Raw genomic sequence first — 16070 nt, forward strand, 5'->3', positions numbered from 1 at the left:
TGTTTCCTCCAGATCTATCCAGTAAGAGGAAAACACCAGAGAGATGTCCCCGTCCTCTTCTTCCACAGGACTGTAAACAAGAAGATCCCAATGTTCCTCAGGATCATCAGGTAGATGGAGAGAAGGTGTCATGAGATCTCCCCTATGATGTGTAGACAGCTGTGAAGGTCTTGTGTTCAGTCTTGTTTTATCCACCAGTATTATGTGTTTTCTATTTGTGTAATGAGAACGGTGGAGATGGCAGGATTAGAGTTGATCATAGATGTGACTTCTCATCTGTTTGTGACTTTTACAATATTTGTTTCAGGGTGAAGATCTGACCCATATTAATACTACAGAGACATATGTGAGGGGTGATGAGCGGTGTAAAGAGGAGATTCCTACATATGACTACCCAGGTGAGTACTGACCACTAAATGCAGAGAAGTCATAGATTCTTCTCAGTCACCGGCTGTGGCTGCTTTATCAGTGGTGGAGTCCGGCCGTATCACAATCGTGTGATCACCATTTTGCCTCTAGACCACAACATTCTCTTCCACCCAAAACTGACTACACAGGTGAGTAGTAACCACTAGTAACGAGCGAGTGTATTTGTTAATATTCGCTTTTCACACTGATAGTACGGTATTCGGGTTACTCGTTATTCTGCGAGTATTTGTGTACTCGCCTCGCTATATTCGGATGTCCCGCCCTGCAGTTTTGGCGCCTTCTCTGCTGCCACTAAACATGCTGGGCTTCTTAACCAATCACAGTAATGCCGCAGACATCTTGGTTGTGGCATTACTGTGATTGGCTGGCTGCCCAGCGTCATGGGGTCTATTTAAGCCTTGCCGCCGCCATTTTGTGCACATTGGATCTGGAGCCTGCATTGTAATAGCCTATGGAGAGATCGCTGAGCTGCTAGGGAGAGTGTTTAGGCCTCTTGATAAAACAAAAGCCCTTTTAAGGGCTACCTGCAGTGTATACTAGTTTTGTGTTTAAAGGAGCCGCTCACTAGCTCCATAATAGCACCAAAAAATAGCTCTTTTCAGAGCTGAAGGCACACAACAAAATCAGAGAACAGGGAGGGAGAGATTGTGTATTAGGTAGGGAGTGTATTAGCTAGTGTTCTTTCAGTGTCCATCTTAAAACAGCTCTTGTCAGAGGCAAAGCAATATTTTTCCAGCACACACAGAACTAGCATTTTGTGCTGCCTTTTTTTTTTAGCACCGGTCTATTTTCCCTGCTGTTTTAGGGGTCAGAGCCTGGCTTCTGCAGTCCACATTAGTCCACTTAAAAAGGTGTTTGGTGCCCTACGCAAAGCAGTAGTCCAAACATTTCCTACTGCCTGCTACAAAAGAAGCATGCACCAGCCCATTTTAACTGCTATTTTGGGGTGTCAGCCTGCCTTCTGTCCATATTAGTCCACTTAAAAAAGCATTTTGTGCCCTACACAAAGCAGTAGTCCAAACTTTTCCCACCGCTTGCTACAAAGCACGCACCAGGCCATTTTAACCACTATTTTGGAAGCCACCATCCCTAGGGCCACCAATCACAAATAGTAGTTAGGCTGGAGTAGGAATACTGTCCTGGTTTGTCCACTGCACATTCTGCATAGGGTTTGTAAAAATTAGCCCTATGGGCTGAATCATGGTTGACGCAGGAAGCCGTCATCCCAAGGGCCTCCAATCACAAATAGTAGTTAGGCTGGCGTAGGAATACTGTCCTGGTTTGTCCACTGCACAATCCGCATAGAGTTTGTAAAAATTAGCCCTATGGGCTGAGTCATGGTTGACGAAGGAAGGAAACGGGTTCTTATGGGAAGGGGTTGACGTTAACAGCAGTAGCATGAATCTGCATTTTTGGTGAATTTAGGTTGGCTTGCTCTCATCTGGAGGGATTACAAACTGTGGAGATATCCAGTCCTTGTTGAATTTAATCAGAGTAAGTCTGTCTGCATTCTCCGTGGAGAGGCGTGTGCGCCTATCAGTGATGATTGCCCCAGCGGCACTGAAAACACGCTCAGACACCACACTAGCAGCCGGGCAGGCCAGCACCTCCAAGGCATATAAGGAGAGGTCGGCCAAGTGTTTAGCTTAGACACCCAATAATTAAAGGGAACTGAAGTGTCAGAAAGGACGCACGGATGGTCACTTAAGTACCCCTTGACCATGTTCTGCAACTTATTCCTCCTTGGCATTGTTACAGGCACAGATAGCCTTTACTGTTGTGCTGGTCTATATAAATAAAAATTATTATTATTATTATTACTGTTGGATAAAATGTGTATCACGCGAGGGTCTTGCCACAGATACTTATACATGAACTGTGCCATGTGGGTCAAGCTGCAAAAAGGCAAATGTTCTGTGTCCCCAACAGTAGAAACAGTACCCACCCTCTCCTCACGCTGACTCGCCTCCTCCTCCTCCACCACCTCCTCCTCTCCAGCCCATCCAGGCTGGGCAGACATGAAGCTTGGGTTGGGTGTCCCCTCTGTAGCATTACCCCTCGGTAGCACAGAAAAACAAGTCCTCTTCCTCCTCATCCTCCCCCTCTTCACCCAATGTTGCCTCAGAATATTGGCTGGGCTGGGTAGTATCACCCATTGGGAAATCTGGCTCCATATCAACATTCTGGGCACTTAAAGCTTTCTCTTTGAGATTATGCAGTGATTGTTTCAAGAGACACAGTAGCGGGATGGTTACGCTGATAATAGCCTGATCACCGCTCACAAGGCTGGTGCAGTACTCAAAGTTCTCAACAACCTCACAAATGTCAGCGATCCACACCCACTCAACAGATGTTATGTGTGGTGGCTGACTCTCAGTCTGACCAGCATGCTGAAGCTGGTATTCAGCTACTGCCCTCTGCTGTTCACTAATCCTCGCAAACCTAAGATAGGTGGAGTTCCACCGCGTGGGCAGGCCGCAAATGAGTCGGTGACTTGGCAAATTCAAGCGCTTATGCAGCACTGTAAAAGCAGCAAAAGCAGTAGAGGAATGGCGGAAATGGGCGCTAATATGGCTCACCTTCTCAAGTAGGTACAGGAAGTCACGGAAAGTTTTCAGAAATTTCTGAACAACTATGTCCAGCACGTGAGCCATGCATGGCACGTGTACCGGCTTGCCGATCTTTAAAGCCGCCACCAGGTTACGCCCATTATCGCAGACGACCAGAGGCCACTGATTGGTCTGTTGTTTTACAGCTTGTCGCAGCTCTGTTGCAGTGTGTGCTTTCTGACCTAAACAGATCAGCTTCAGCAGAGCGTCTTGCCACTTTGCCGATGCACTATTGCACAGGTCCCAGCTTGGCAGTGATGGGGAGAATAATTCAGCAGAGGATTAGGAGCAGGAGAAGGGGAGAGAGGAAGTGGAATTTGAATAGGTGGAGACCCTGACAGAAGTTGGAACCGCTATTCTTAGCGTGGGTGGGATGTGTGATGTTCCAGTTTGCGCCTTTGTCCCACCCTCCACCAGGTTCCCCCAGTGTGGCATGACAGAAATGTATCACCCCTGTACACAACAATTTGTCCAGGTGTCTGTTATTAGGTGGACCTTCCCGGTTACGGTGTTGGTGAGAGCATGGTTCAGATTGTTTAACACGTGCTTGTGTAACGCAGGGACGGCACATCGGGCAAAATAGTGGCGGCTGGGAACACTGTATCGTGGGGCAGCCACAGCCAAGAGATCATGGAAGACTGTGTTCCCACAAGCCCAACATCTCCATAGCTAGCAATTTGGCAATGTGCGAGTTTAGTATTTGTACCTGTGGGTGCGTGGCTGGGCATTTACGCATTCTTTCCAAGCTCTCAGGCACGGACAATTGGACACTTTGCTGGAACAAGGAAGTGGATGGGGTTGATGTTTGTTGCGTGTGAGCAACCGCAGCTTGTGGGCAGGAGGTATGAGCGCCTGCTTCTTGAACAGCAGATTCTGAAGGACATAGCCCAGGCGACATGGCATAAGTTTCCACGGAACCCAAAAGCACTACAGATACTGGCTGGTGATCAGCTTATGCAACCTTTGTCTATCCCTCATCCCCTCAAGATGACTGGACCATCATTGTAAATAAGTCCCTGTCCTTTGTGTCACCCCCCACCTCATTGTAGATCGTAAGCTCTTATGAGCAGGGTCATCATTATTTTTCCTTTAATTATTATATTATCTTTAGCTATGTTACTTATGACTGTTGAATATGAACCTCTGAATTGTAAAGCGCTGCGGAATAGGTTGTTGCTATATAAATAAAGAGTATTATTATTACTGGTTTGACCCGCAGACGCAGATTTGGTACCTTGGTGTTCCGCCCACCTACTCGGCTGCTTGGCTGCCATGTGGTTTCTCATACTCTTTGTGCTCAGGTTGCCTTTGCGCTGGCCTCTGCTCAACTTGGTATTGCAGATGCTACAGACAACAATGTTTTTCTCTGAAGGACTTTTAGAAAAAAAAATTCCACACAGCAGCTGAACACCCTCTTGCCCTGACTTGGCGCACAGCGGGGGTGCTCTTGGGAACAGTTGACCCAGTTTTTACTCTGGGCAAACCACGACCCCTTGGTGCCTGTGTTGGTCCATCTTCCTCTGTATTGCTGCCAACGGTCCAGGTTGGATCAGTGGACTCATCATCGACCACGTCGTCTTCTATCTCATCATCCTTCCCAGTTGATATTGTAGGCTGACCTGATGGCAACTGTGTCTCATCATCATCAGCCTCCACCTCTGGAGACAGTAAATGACGTTCCTCCAAGTGGCTTTCTTCTGGTTGTAGGTCCTAAAATACTTGAGCATCAACGCACGCCGCCACCTCTTGTCCCTCTTCAATGCTGCATGGTGATAGGCCAGAGCCAACCAAACAGATCCTCGGAGTGGCCAAGCTTGGGGTCATATGTCTCCTGTGACTGATAATGGTGGGAGGAAGGAGAACCAGCTTCAGGATTGGAAGGGCCAGCCTTCTGTGTATCCACAGTAGACTGTGTGGTCGTGGAAGTTTTGGTGCTGCTTGACAAATGCGTAGAGGCCTTGTCTGCTATCCAAGACAGAATCTGCTCTCGCTCTTGTGGCTTCCACACATGTTTACGTTCCAGACCGGGAACTTTTTCCAGGAACATTGTGGATGCATCAAGCTTCTTCTGACCTGACACAGACTGAGTGGCTTCTCGCGCACCACTGACAACACCACGTCCACGTCCCTTAACAACAGGCTTTTTTGGCATTTTGGGTTTTGTTGACAGATTTTCAGATGTTGATGGCACAAGCCAAGCTAGCTGTCAAAGGCACAGCCAAAATAATGAGTCAACCGGGACACAGCCAATAGGGCTAATTTTTACAAATCCTATGTACATTGTGCCGTGGACAAACCAGGACAGTATTCCTACTCCAACCTAACTACTATTTGTGATTGGAGGCCCTTGGGATGGTGGCTTCCTGCGTCAACCATGACTTAGCCAATAGGCCTAATTTTCACAAACCATATGCACATTGTGCAGTGGACAAATCTGGAATGTACAGTAGTCCTTCCAAACTAATATTTGTCATTGGAGGCCCTTCTCACAGGTTGTGTCACATTGTGAGATAGGGGATACATATTCAATAGAAATTTACACTGATTGTTGATGACCGACTGATGGCCCTCTGAAAACTTAAATTGAGGATCACAACTACTACCATACTCCATCGTAGGTAATGTTTGTCAAGGGAGGCCCTTGTCATGCAATCTTCCTGCACCTATGACACAGCCCCCAGCCCCAGGAGTATTATTTGGAAATACGATGCACATTCTACTGGACCAAGTAGTACAGTATCAAGAAGTCTTCTCCTGCTATATAATCTGGGGAATATTGACAATCAAAATCTCTAAGCCAATCTCTAAGAAGCTTCACCAACCCATCCTGGAGGGGGGGCACCATAAATACTTTGTCCAGTGACTTGCACAAGTGATATATTTGAGCTTGTCATCGAGTTGACTAGTGCAGTTTTATTTTTACGGTTCACTGAGTTCAGCCATACCTGAGGGTCGTAGTCCGCACTCACTGCTACCTTCTAGTACTCCATGTATCTTGGCCATTTTCTCTGTAGTCTCTGCCCTTAAATTAGTTAAATAATAATGAGGGCCCTACAGTATGAATAAGTGAGGGCACTCTCAAGTGTACACAAGAGGCAACTCCAAAATTTCTAGAGGAGGGCACTTCAAAATGTTTGTTACAGGGCCACACAAGGGCTCTCACAAAACTCAGCTTTCCTGCTTACTGCAGGCGATCTGAACATTTGAATTTAGGGCCCGAGTCTCACATGGTGGTGGAGGAGGAGGGTCAAGCCCAATGCTACAATGAGCATATTGTAAACTGCTATGGAATGTGTATTCCACTATCTGAGTGTCAATGATGGAGGGAGCGCCCAAATGTCTAAGTAATAGCTGTCCCTCCAAAACGCATGTTACAGAGCCACCTGAGGCCTCTCAGGTCAAATATCTACATACATACTGATACTTTCTAGCTGTGCTTGTAAAGTGCTGGGGAATAGCGCACTAAAGATGATGTATGACAGACGGACCTACAAAATGTATAAGTCAGGGCCCTCCCAATTATAAAAGGCGAAAAAAAAAGCCACAACAGTATGTGTGAACAAACGCTAAAAGGGGTATTTTTTGGTTTCTCTGATTTATTTAGCCTTATATACAAGTGATTGTGCAGGAAAAACTGTTTCTTAACCTTTTTGGCCTGTTAAATTCAATTTAGGTTAAGTTTGGTAGTTGTTCTTGTGTGTCTGTAAAAGTGGCGTAACACTGCGACAAACTTATCCCCAGAAACCATATGTGAGTCAGAAATGCATTCAGGCTCATTCTCCAGGCTCTTCCCATTCTGTTTCATCACTTTCCCATCCATTTCACTTTCCCATCATCTTTTCCTCAGGCCCCTTTGTAGGGTCCAGCAGAAAATTATTCGCATTTCCCATTGACTTACATTGTACTCGCTATTCTGAACGAATACGCAATTATTACAAAGTACTATATATATAGCGAGTATAGCGATTACGAATATTACGGTACTCGCTCATCACTAGTAAACACTAAATGCAGAGAAGTCACAGATTCTTCTTAGTCACCGGCTGTGGCTGCTTTATCGGTGGTGTAGTCTGGCTGTATCACAATCGTGTGATCACCATTTTGCCTCTAGACCACAACATTCTCCTCCACCCAAAACTGTTCAGATGATTTTGGGCACTGAAAGCCCTTTTCTATAGAACTTACAACCTGGAGGATCCACCTCCCCCCTGGGATTAGAAGATCCTGACCGTTACCTGATGACAAGTTAGAAAATCACTTGAAGTAAAATATCATGATGGGCCTCTAAGAGAAAGCGGAGGGTAATGATGCTGTTGGCTTCCTAGATCCCTGATATCTTATTGGATGAATCCACCTTCTCTCCCTTCTGTGCTGATGAATGTGCTCATATGGTCCCTACAAGACCAGGTCCAGTCTTTCTGGCCAAACTTCACTTTTATGATCGACAACATTAAATTTGCAGTGAGGCCAAGTGTGAATTTCTGTACAATAACAACAGAGTTTCCCTTTATCCTGACTTTTCAATTTTTTTTAAAACTAACTTCAAACAGGATTGTGACAAACTAAACAAAAAAACATTACACCTGTGCCATGATCTATCTCTAAGCTAAATTTAAGACGCCTCAGCTCTGCACTATTATAAAAAGTTCTCTTTGAGTGTCTAATATTTCTTCTTGAAACTCATCTGACAGAAAATATTGTCCCTTACGAGAGTTTAGATTCCCAAGAGCCACCGAGCCCCATACTCCAATTACCACAGAGAGGTTTCACCGCTAGTTACTCACTACTTACTGATGAAGACTGTTGAGTTTGATCATTTCAGTAGATGTGTTATTGTCTATAGTCACAGTTTTGACTACAGTAGTTAGTGCCCAAAATACTCTGATTTAACCCCTTCTTGTAGCCAGTTTTGTGTTCCTATCTGGGCCCATTTTTCAAATCTGACATGTGTCACTTTATCTGGTGATAACTTTGGAATTCTTCACAAAGAATAATAGGAAACAAATGGACCTTACAAATTATTTTCCAACTTCTCTTGAATCCGACAATCCCCTATATACGGTTGCACACTACTGTCTGGGCACATGGCAGGTTAAGAAGGGAAGGAGCGACATTTAGCTATTTGAATATAGATCTTGCTCGAATAGTTTGCAGACACAATGTATTGGAGACACTGTTCATGGTCACCTGGCAGCGCAAAAGATGGCTACCACAAACAGGCTTGGCGTCATCTACTCCATTTTCCAGATCTCAGGGTTTGCCTTGCTCATCACCCTTTAACCCCTCTACATGGATTTGGACTTAGACAGAGACCCCTAGGCTTGGGCCACAGTGTTTCCTGCTGTTCTATTGAGTGAAATGGCAAGAAGAATAGTCACTTAACCGGGTCACAACATGGAGGTCAATGAAAATAGAAAATCACACAAGAGTAGTCAGTAAATGGGCCGAGGTCACAACAGGAAACAAATACACAAGCCGGGGGCTGAGCGCAGAGGACTGAACCAGAGGAGAACAAGGCTGTATCTGGCAGCTTCTGGTAATATGCACAAAAAGCAAAGCCCCCAATATTCCCCCAATATTCAAGAAGAAACACAGCAAAAAAGGGCAGCAATGTTTACCTGCCCAGATGTTCAGAACTAAATGCAATACCAGGGAGCAGTATACCCACATACAGATGGCGGCTACACGGGTGCAAAATACTGATGAGACAATCATTCACAACCAACCTACAATCACTCACAACCAACCTACAATCACTCACAACCTTCCATTTCATGGTGGGGTGACTGCTTAGTATTTGAATTACTCACAAAAAGGCTTGTATAGGGTTCTGTTCACACTAAGGTGCACAGTATCCGGCTTACAGCCTATTAGTTACGCCTATACTATTAGATTAGGCGGGCTGCCCGGTACTATCCATATATTATATATATGCATTTTTGCACTTTTTTATCCCCGGGTGCAGCCAGGCCCATCAGTGCGGGCATTGTAAACTGTGTCTGTTCCCATGGAGTGCACTTGGATAGTACCGGGCAGCCCACCTAATCTAATAGTATGGCCGTAACTAATAGGCTGTAAGTCGGATACTGTGCACTATCCAAGTGTGATCAGCTCCATATACAAGCCTTTTTGTGTGCAATTCAAATACTACGCAGTCACCCACTCCATGAAATGGTAGGTTGTGAGTGATTGTCTCATCAGTATTCTGCACCTGTGTAGCCGCCATCTTTATGTGGGTTTGCTGCATCCTGGTAGTGTATTTAGTTCTGAAGATCTGGGCAGGTACACACTGCTGCCCTATTTTGCTGTGTTTTAGCTTTTGGCAATATGCTTTGAGCTTTAGTAGGGTGCGGTGCTTTCCAATTGGCTAAAGCAGGGAGCAGATTACTCCAGGTGGACAGCACACACACCCATACTGCCAGACTGGATGGTACTACTGGTCCCAGGCAACCTAATCTTACTGGCTGCGCAGAGCCTGCGCCGCCCAGAGCTTCTGGTTCTGACGTCTCTTCCATCACCAGCGCCACCTGCAGGATGAATAAGGCGGCTCCTGGTGACAGAAGCAGACGTCGCAGGAGCAGATCCCAGAGGAGATGGGACCCACCATTTACAGAAGCCCTAATGTGGCCAAATTGCAAAAACCAGAGCAGTAGAAATCCCCATAAAGTGACTTCATTTTGGAAATTATAACCCTCAGTGAAATAATCTATAGGAGTAGTGACTATTTTGATTCCACAGGCACTTTCTGGAAATTAGCACGCAGTGGATGTTGGAGAGTGAAAATTAGGGTGAAATTTGACTTTGGGGGAGTGGATATTGCTGGATTGGTTTATAGAAGCCATGTTGCTTATCAAGAGTCTTTGAGCCACTAATAATGTGGAAACCTCTGGTTTTCCACTGACAGATGATGGACCTGAGTGGGGACTTGTTTTTTGTGAGATGAGTAGAAGTTTTTATTGGTATTTTATTCACCTACATAACATTGTTTGGTGGCTTTTTATTACATATTTGGGAGACAGAATTAACAAACAGTTGAACACTACGATCCACTGGTTCATCCTATGAGGTTTTCTGTTAGACTGTGAACTGTTATTATCTTGGTGAATAATGATGGCTAACATAGGGCAAAATAAAAAAAAATCACAGAAAAAGATACAGCCTTTACCAACACAAATCATATAACAAATGCACTAGCAGGATGCCGCAGACCCCCATGATAAAGGGGGGGCAGCGCAGGTGCAAAATACTGATGGAGAAACCATTCACAAACCGACCAATTCATGGAGGGGGTGGCTGCCTAGTATTAAAGATGCACACAGATGAAGCTTGTATAGGACGCCAGTCACACAGGTAGGTGTGATGCACAGTGTCTGGCTTAGGATAGTGATGATGCCCATACTATTAGATCAGGGGGGCTGTCCAGCACTATATAAGTGCACCCCACATGGACAGACACCCCAGTACACCCAACCAACACTAAAATGCTAATGCATTTGTTATCTGATTTGGTGTTGGTAAGACTGATTTTTTTCTGTGATGTTTTCTTAGTAAATAATGATACTTTTACATAAAGTACATTTTTACGGAGAGTTTAATTAGAAATATTCAACAATATAGATTTTAAGGATATGTTATTCATAAATAATTGGTTTTATTCTTGGCAGATGTAAATTGCCTCTTCAGAGAAAAAGAGGACTTGAACTCTATAGCGCCACCTATTGGAAGCAGAAATCCTTCTAGTCACAATCAACCCTTTAACGAGTCGTGCAATATGACTTAGGATAAAAGCCAAATCAGAATCTCAATTTGCAGACGCGGAGTTTCGGGCTGTTGGCCCTCGTCAGTGCAAAGTATGAGAAGTGATTTGGATAGATGAGAGGCTCTGGACTGAGGTCTAAGGGGTAACCTTTCTCCTTGTAGAGAGTAACTAGTGATGTTGCCCATACTATTAGATCAGGAGGGCTGCCTAGCACTATATAAGTGCACCCCACATAGACAGACACTCCAGTACACCCAAGAAACACTAAAATGCTAATGCATTTGTTATCTGATTTGTTGTTAGTAAGGCTGATTTTTTTTCTTGGTTTTCTTCTTGGCAGATGACTGTACCAGGAGATCAGAGGGACAGCTGACATCTTCAATTTTTAAATCAGATGACCTTGAGATCCCACAGGATACGATTGAAGTGAATGCCATTACTCCAGATTTACCATCATCCCTTCACAGCAAAGATCAATCATCTGATACTTTGAAACAGGTCCTGTCTTCTGATTCATTACCGAACACTAAGGAAAATCAAAGTCACGAAATAAGCATTAAAAAACAAACTGCTCCTAAAGCAAAGAAGCCATTTTTCTGTTCAGAATATGGAAATAGTTTTTCCCTTGAAAAGTCTTTTTTTAAACATCAAAACATTCACACAGCAGAGAATAGATTTTTTTGTTTCAAGTGTGGGAAATGTTTTAACCAGAAATCAAATCTTGTTAATCATCAGAGAAGTCACAAGCAGAAGAAGCCATTTTCTTGTTCAGAATGTGGAAAATATTTTACAGATAATTCAAGTTTAATTAGACATCAGAGAACTCACACAGGGGAGAAACCTTTTTCATGCTCAGAATGTGGGAAATGTTTTAAACAGAAAGTGCATCTTGATAACCATCAGACAACTCACAGAGGAGAGAAGTCTTTTTCCTGTTCAAAATGTGGAAAATGTTTTAGCCAGAAATCAGATTTGGTTAAGCACAAGAGAACTCACACAGAGGAGAAGTTTTTTTCCTGTTCAGAATGTGGGAAATGTTTTAGCTGGAAAACAGATTTGGTTATACACCAGAGAATTCACACAGGGGAGAAGCCTTTTTCCTGTTCAGAATGTGGGAAATGTTTTGGCCAGAAATCAGATTTGGTTAATCACTGGAGAACTCACACAGGGGAGAAGCCTTTTTACTGTTCAGAATGTGGAAAATGTTTTGGCCAAAAATCTGATTTGGTTAGGCACCAGAGAAATCACACAGGGGAGAAGCCTTTTTCCTGTTCAGAATGTGGGAAATGTTTTGGCCAGAAATCAGATTTGGTTAATCACTGGAGAACTCACACAGGGGAGAAGCCTTTTTTCTGTTCAGAATGTGGAAAATGTTTTGGCCAGAAATCAGATTTGGTTAGGCACCAGAGAAATCACACAGGGGAGAAGCCTTTTTCCTGTTCAGAATGTGGGAAATGTTTTAAACAGAAAGTGCATCTTGATAACCATCAGACAATTCACACAGGAGAGAAGCTATTTTCTTGTTCAGATTGTGGAAAATATTTCACACTGAAGTCAAGTTTTATCAGACATTATATAACTCACACAGGGCAGAAGCCTTTTTCCTGTTCAGAATGTGGAAAATGTTTTGGCCGGAAATCAGATTTGGTTAATCACTGGAGAACTCACACAGGGGAGAAGCCTTTTTTCTGTTCAGAATGTGGAAAATGTTTTGGCCAGAAATCAGATTTGGTTAGGCACCAGAGAACTCACACAGGTGAGAACCCTTTTTCCTGTTCAGAATGTGGGAAATGTTTTAAACAGAAAGTGCATCTTGATAACCATCAGACAATTCACACAGGAGAGAAGCCATTTTCTTGTTCAGATTGTGGAAAATATTTCACATTGAAGTCAAGTTTTATCAGACATTATATAACTCACACAGGGGAGAAGCCTTTTTCCTGTTCAGAATGTGGGAAATGTTTTTTCCAGAAAGCGCATCTTGATAGACATCAGAGAACTCATACAGGGGAGAAGCTTTTTTCCTGTTCAGAATGTGAGAAATGTTTTAACCAGAAATCAGATTTGGTTGATCACCAGAGAACTCATACAGGGGAGAAGCCTTTTTTCTGTTCAGAATGTGGAAAATGTTTTAGCCGGAAATCAGATTTGGTTAATCACCAGAGAACTCACACAGGGGAGAAACCTTTTTCCTGTTCAGAATGTGGAAAATGTTTTAGCCGGAAATCAGTTTTGGTTGAGCACAAGAGAACTCACACAGGGGAGAAGCCTTTTTCCTGTTCAGAATGTGAGAAATGTTTTAACCAGAAATCAGATTTGGTTGAGCACCAGAGAACTCACACAGGGGAGAAGCCTTTTTGCTGTTCAGAATGTGGAAAATGTTTTAGCTGGAAATCAGATTTGGTTATACACCAGAGAACTCATACAGGGGAGAAGCCTTTTTCCTGTTCAGAATGTGGAAAATGTTTTAGCCAGAAATCAGGTTTTGTTACGCACAACAGAACTGACACAGGGGAAAAGCCTTTTTGCTGATCAGAATGTGGGAAATGTTTTAGCCGGAAATCAGATTTGGTTAAGCACCAGAGAACTCATACAGGGAAGAAACCTTTTTCCTCTTCTGAATGTGAGAAATGTTTTACACGGAAATCAAGTCTTAACAAATTTCAGAGAAGTCACACAGGGGAGAAGCCTTTTTCATTTTTAACTGAAAATTGTATCTTCTTATAGGGGTTGTCCACTATTAGGACAACTATTTCTCATTCCTCATGTTTGGCCTTGATAAAATAAAAACACTCATACACAGCTCCCGTTCTGGCGCTGTTCCATTGGTGTCACAACACGCGTTCCCGGGGCTCACATAAGGTTGTTACATCACACAATCCTGCTCCCAATCAATGCCGCCTTTGGACGTATTGAACATCAACAGGAGGGACATGGCATGGACATAGCACTGAGAGAACGCACACACTGAGAGCACTCTCTTCAGACCGTGTTCCTGGGGGAATTATAAACAGCCTCAAACATGACTTCCGATATGGGAAAGAAAGAAGAGATCCGAGGTTAGTCTGAGGTTCTCCACCTCCGTCAGCATGTCTGACATGCAGTGTTTCTTATTGAAAGTCTTATCTTCCTGCTCCGGAGCCATTACTGCCTCATCTCAGCTTGGAAAAGGAAGCAGTCTTAACCCTCATGATGCTAGACAGCTCAGGTCTGTAAGTCCTGCACCAGTTTCTCTCAATATGTAGGCCTCACAAGAAAACAGCTCCACAAATCTCCCTCTACTCTCACCGAAGCCCCCATGCTGAGCAGTGCTTGCTTCACAGGGAAATTTACTCCCCACCCTGAGCCAAAGGGGATTCTGATATGGGGAACGCTATAATTGATTTTTTATTTCATATTTTGCGTCTATCCCTACTAAACAATAGATGGAGCAATATATACAAACGCTGGAGACCACATAAAAAACTGAAATACATTCCCTCACTTCTAGCCTATCACAGCTTACTGACAAGGTACAGAGATTAGAGGCTGATGTCGTACAAGTTAGAGGCCATCAAAATGCTCAGAAACTAACACTGGATCTTCACAGCCAGTAAATAAACCATCTGTTTAATATGGTTGATGATCAAGAAAATCACAATAATATCTGGATAAGGGATATACCTGAAAGCATCAATGCACAAGAGATCATGACAACACTATAGACATTATTTAATAATATCCTTGGTGACCCTATTGATAAGGCTGAAGACTGACAGGGCGCACCGTACATTAGACAATCATGGCCCAGATCCTGAGCGTCCAAGGGACATTATCTGTCACATACATTTTTGTCCTGGTGATTTCAATGAACAAAGCATACAATTGCTCACAGATCTATCCTGAATGACACTTGCTAAAAGAAGGGTATTGAAACCACTACTTGATGCTGTATGGGAAAATGGCCTGCTATACTCCTGTGGTACCTTTCCAGCTGCAAGTACGAAAAAATTGAGCATTGTATACTTTTAAAGATCCAAGCGACATGAGACCATTCTGTGATGTCCTGGATATTACCAGAAGTATTATTATTATTTATTATTATTGCGCCATGGCGCTTTACATGTGAAAAAGGGGTACACATACAAGAACAATTACAATAATCTTGAACAAAACGTGACGGAATCCATATATCTGACAGGCCCCCTGCTCCACCATTGTCACAGAGCGTTCCTGCACATCTTAGAAGGCGTTCAGTTGATAAGGATTCCCCAGACGGGAATGGAACCTGCCAGTCAAAAGAGCTCCTGAATTTAATCTTGTCTCCCTGATGAGAGACAGTTTGCAGATGCTTACTTATTTCTTTAAGCATATAATTAGATATATCTAAATAGAGTTTTAGGTGCCACTCTTCCACTATACAGAATGTTTCAGTTCATATATTAGACCGGCATATAAGTTGACGTCACATTATTTTACTGTAATATCAGGCTGTATTACTTTGCTTGCTATATATTCCATGGTTCCCCCTAATAGGAACCCTAGGACTGAAGGTTTGACTTGCGCTTCTAACGACAACCCCCAGTTTGGGACTTGCATTGGGATCTGCTTGTTTCGCAATTTCCTACTTTTTTTTTATGTATTCATAATCTATACTTCTTAGACACTGAGAGGTAGACGTTACTATCTACCGTCTATACTTCCTCTTTGCTCTTAAATCTTTCTCTCCTTCCCTCCTCCTTTTTTCATATAATAAGGCACAACTCAAAACTTGTTCATTGAATGTCAGGGGACTTAAAGGGGTTGTCCACTACTTTGACATTGAAGTCTTATCCATAGGATAGGGCATCAATGTACTGTATGATCGGCCGGGGTCCCGAACCCCCGCCGGCCAGCTGTTATCGGTGCCGGCGGCAGCAGCTGCCGGCGGGAAGTCCTTACCTGCGGTGCTTGGCCGTCAAGTTGTAGTGGCCGCCACTTGTAACTGCACATCCGCCTCCCATTCAATTGAATGGAAGGCGAATGTGCAGTACCCTGCGGCGGCCACTACAGATCTACTACTTTCTATTCCAGACATAGATCGAGATCTTAACAAACACATACCTCCCCTCCATGTCAGACCGTGTTTCTACAATAGTATGCGGCAGTGATCACTGTCAGTTGACTTTGGCAAACTTCTATCTCCGTAATTGTGACCTAATTAAGACATGCCGTCAATTCTTAAACAAACTAAAACATTTTGTGGAGGACCTTACCATCATTGGAGGTGACTTTAATATTTTCTTGGATCCTTC

General features: G+C 43.7%; 1 pseudogene; it reads left to right on the top strand.

Annotated features, from left to right (window-relative positions):
• The first annotated feature begins 8712 nt into the window (after positions 1 to 8712).
• On the top strand, positions 8713 to 14732 carry LOC141220428 (uncharacterized; annotated as a pseudogene).
• Positions 14733 to 16070: the final 1338 nt, after the last annotated feature.

This window comes from Phyllobates terribilis, unplaced genomic scaffold (genome assembly GCF_046119375.1).
Source record: "Phyllobates terribilis strain yellow unplaced genomic scaffold, ASM4611937v1 Scaffold_292__1_contigs__length_2399606, whole genome shotgun sequence".
Lineage (NCBI taxonomy): Eukaryota > Metazoa > Chordata > Amphibia > Anura > Dendrobatidae > Phyllobates > Phyllobates terribilis.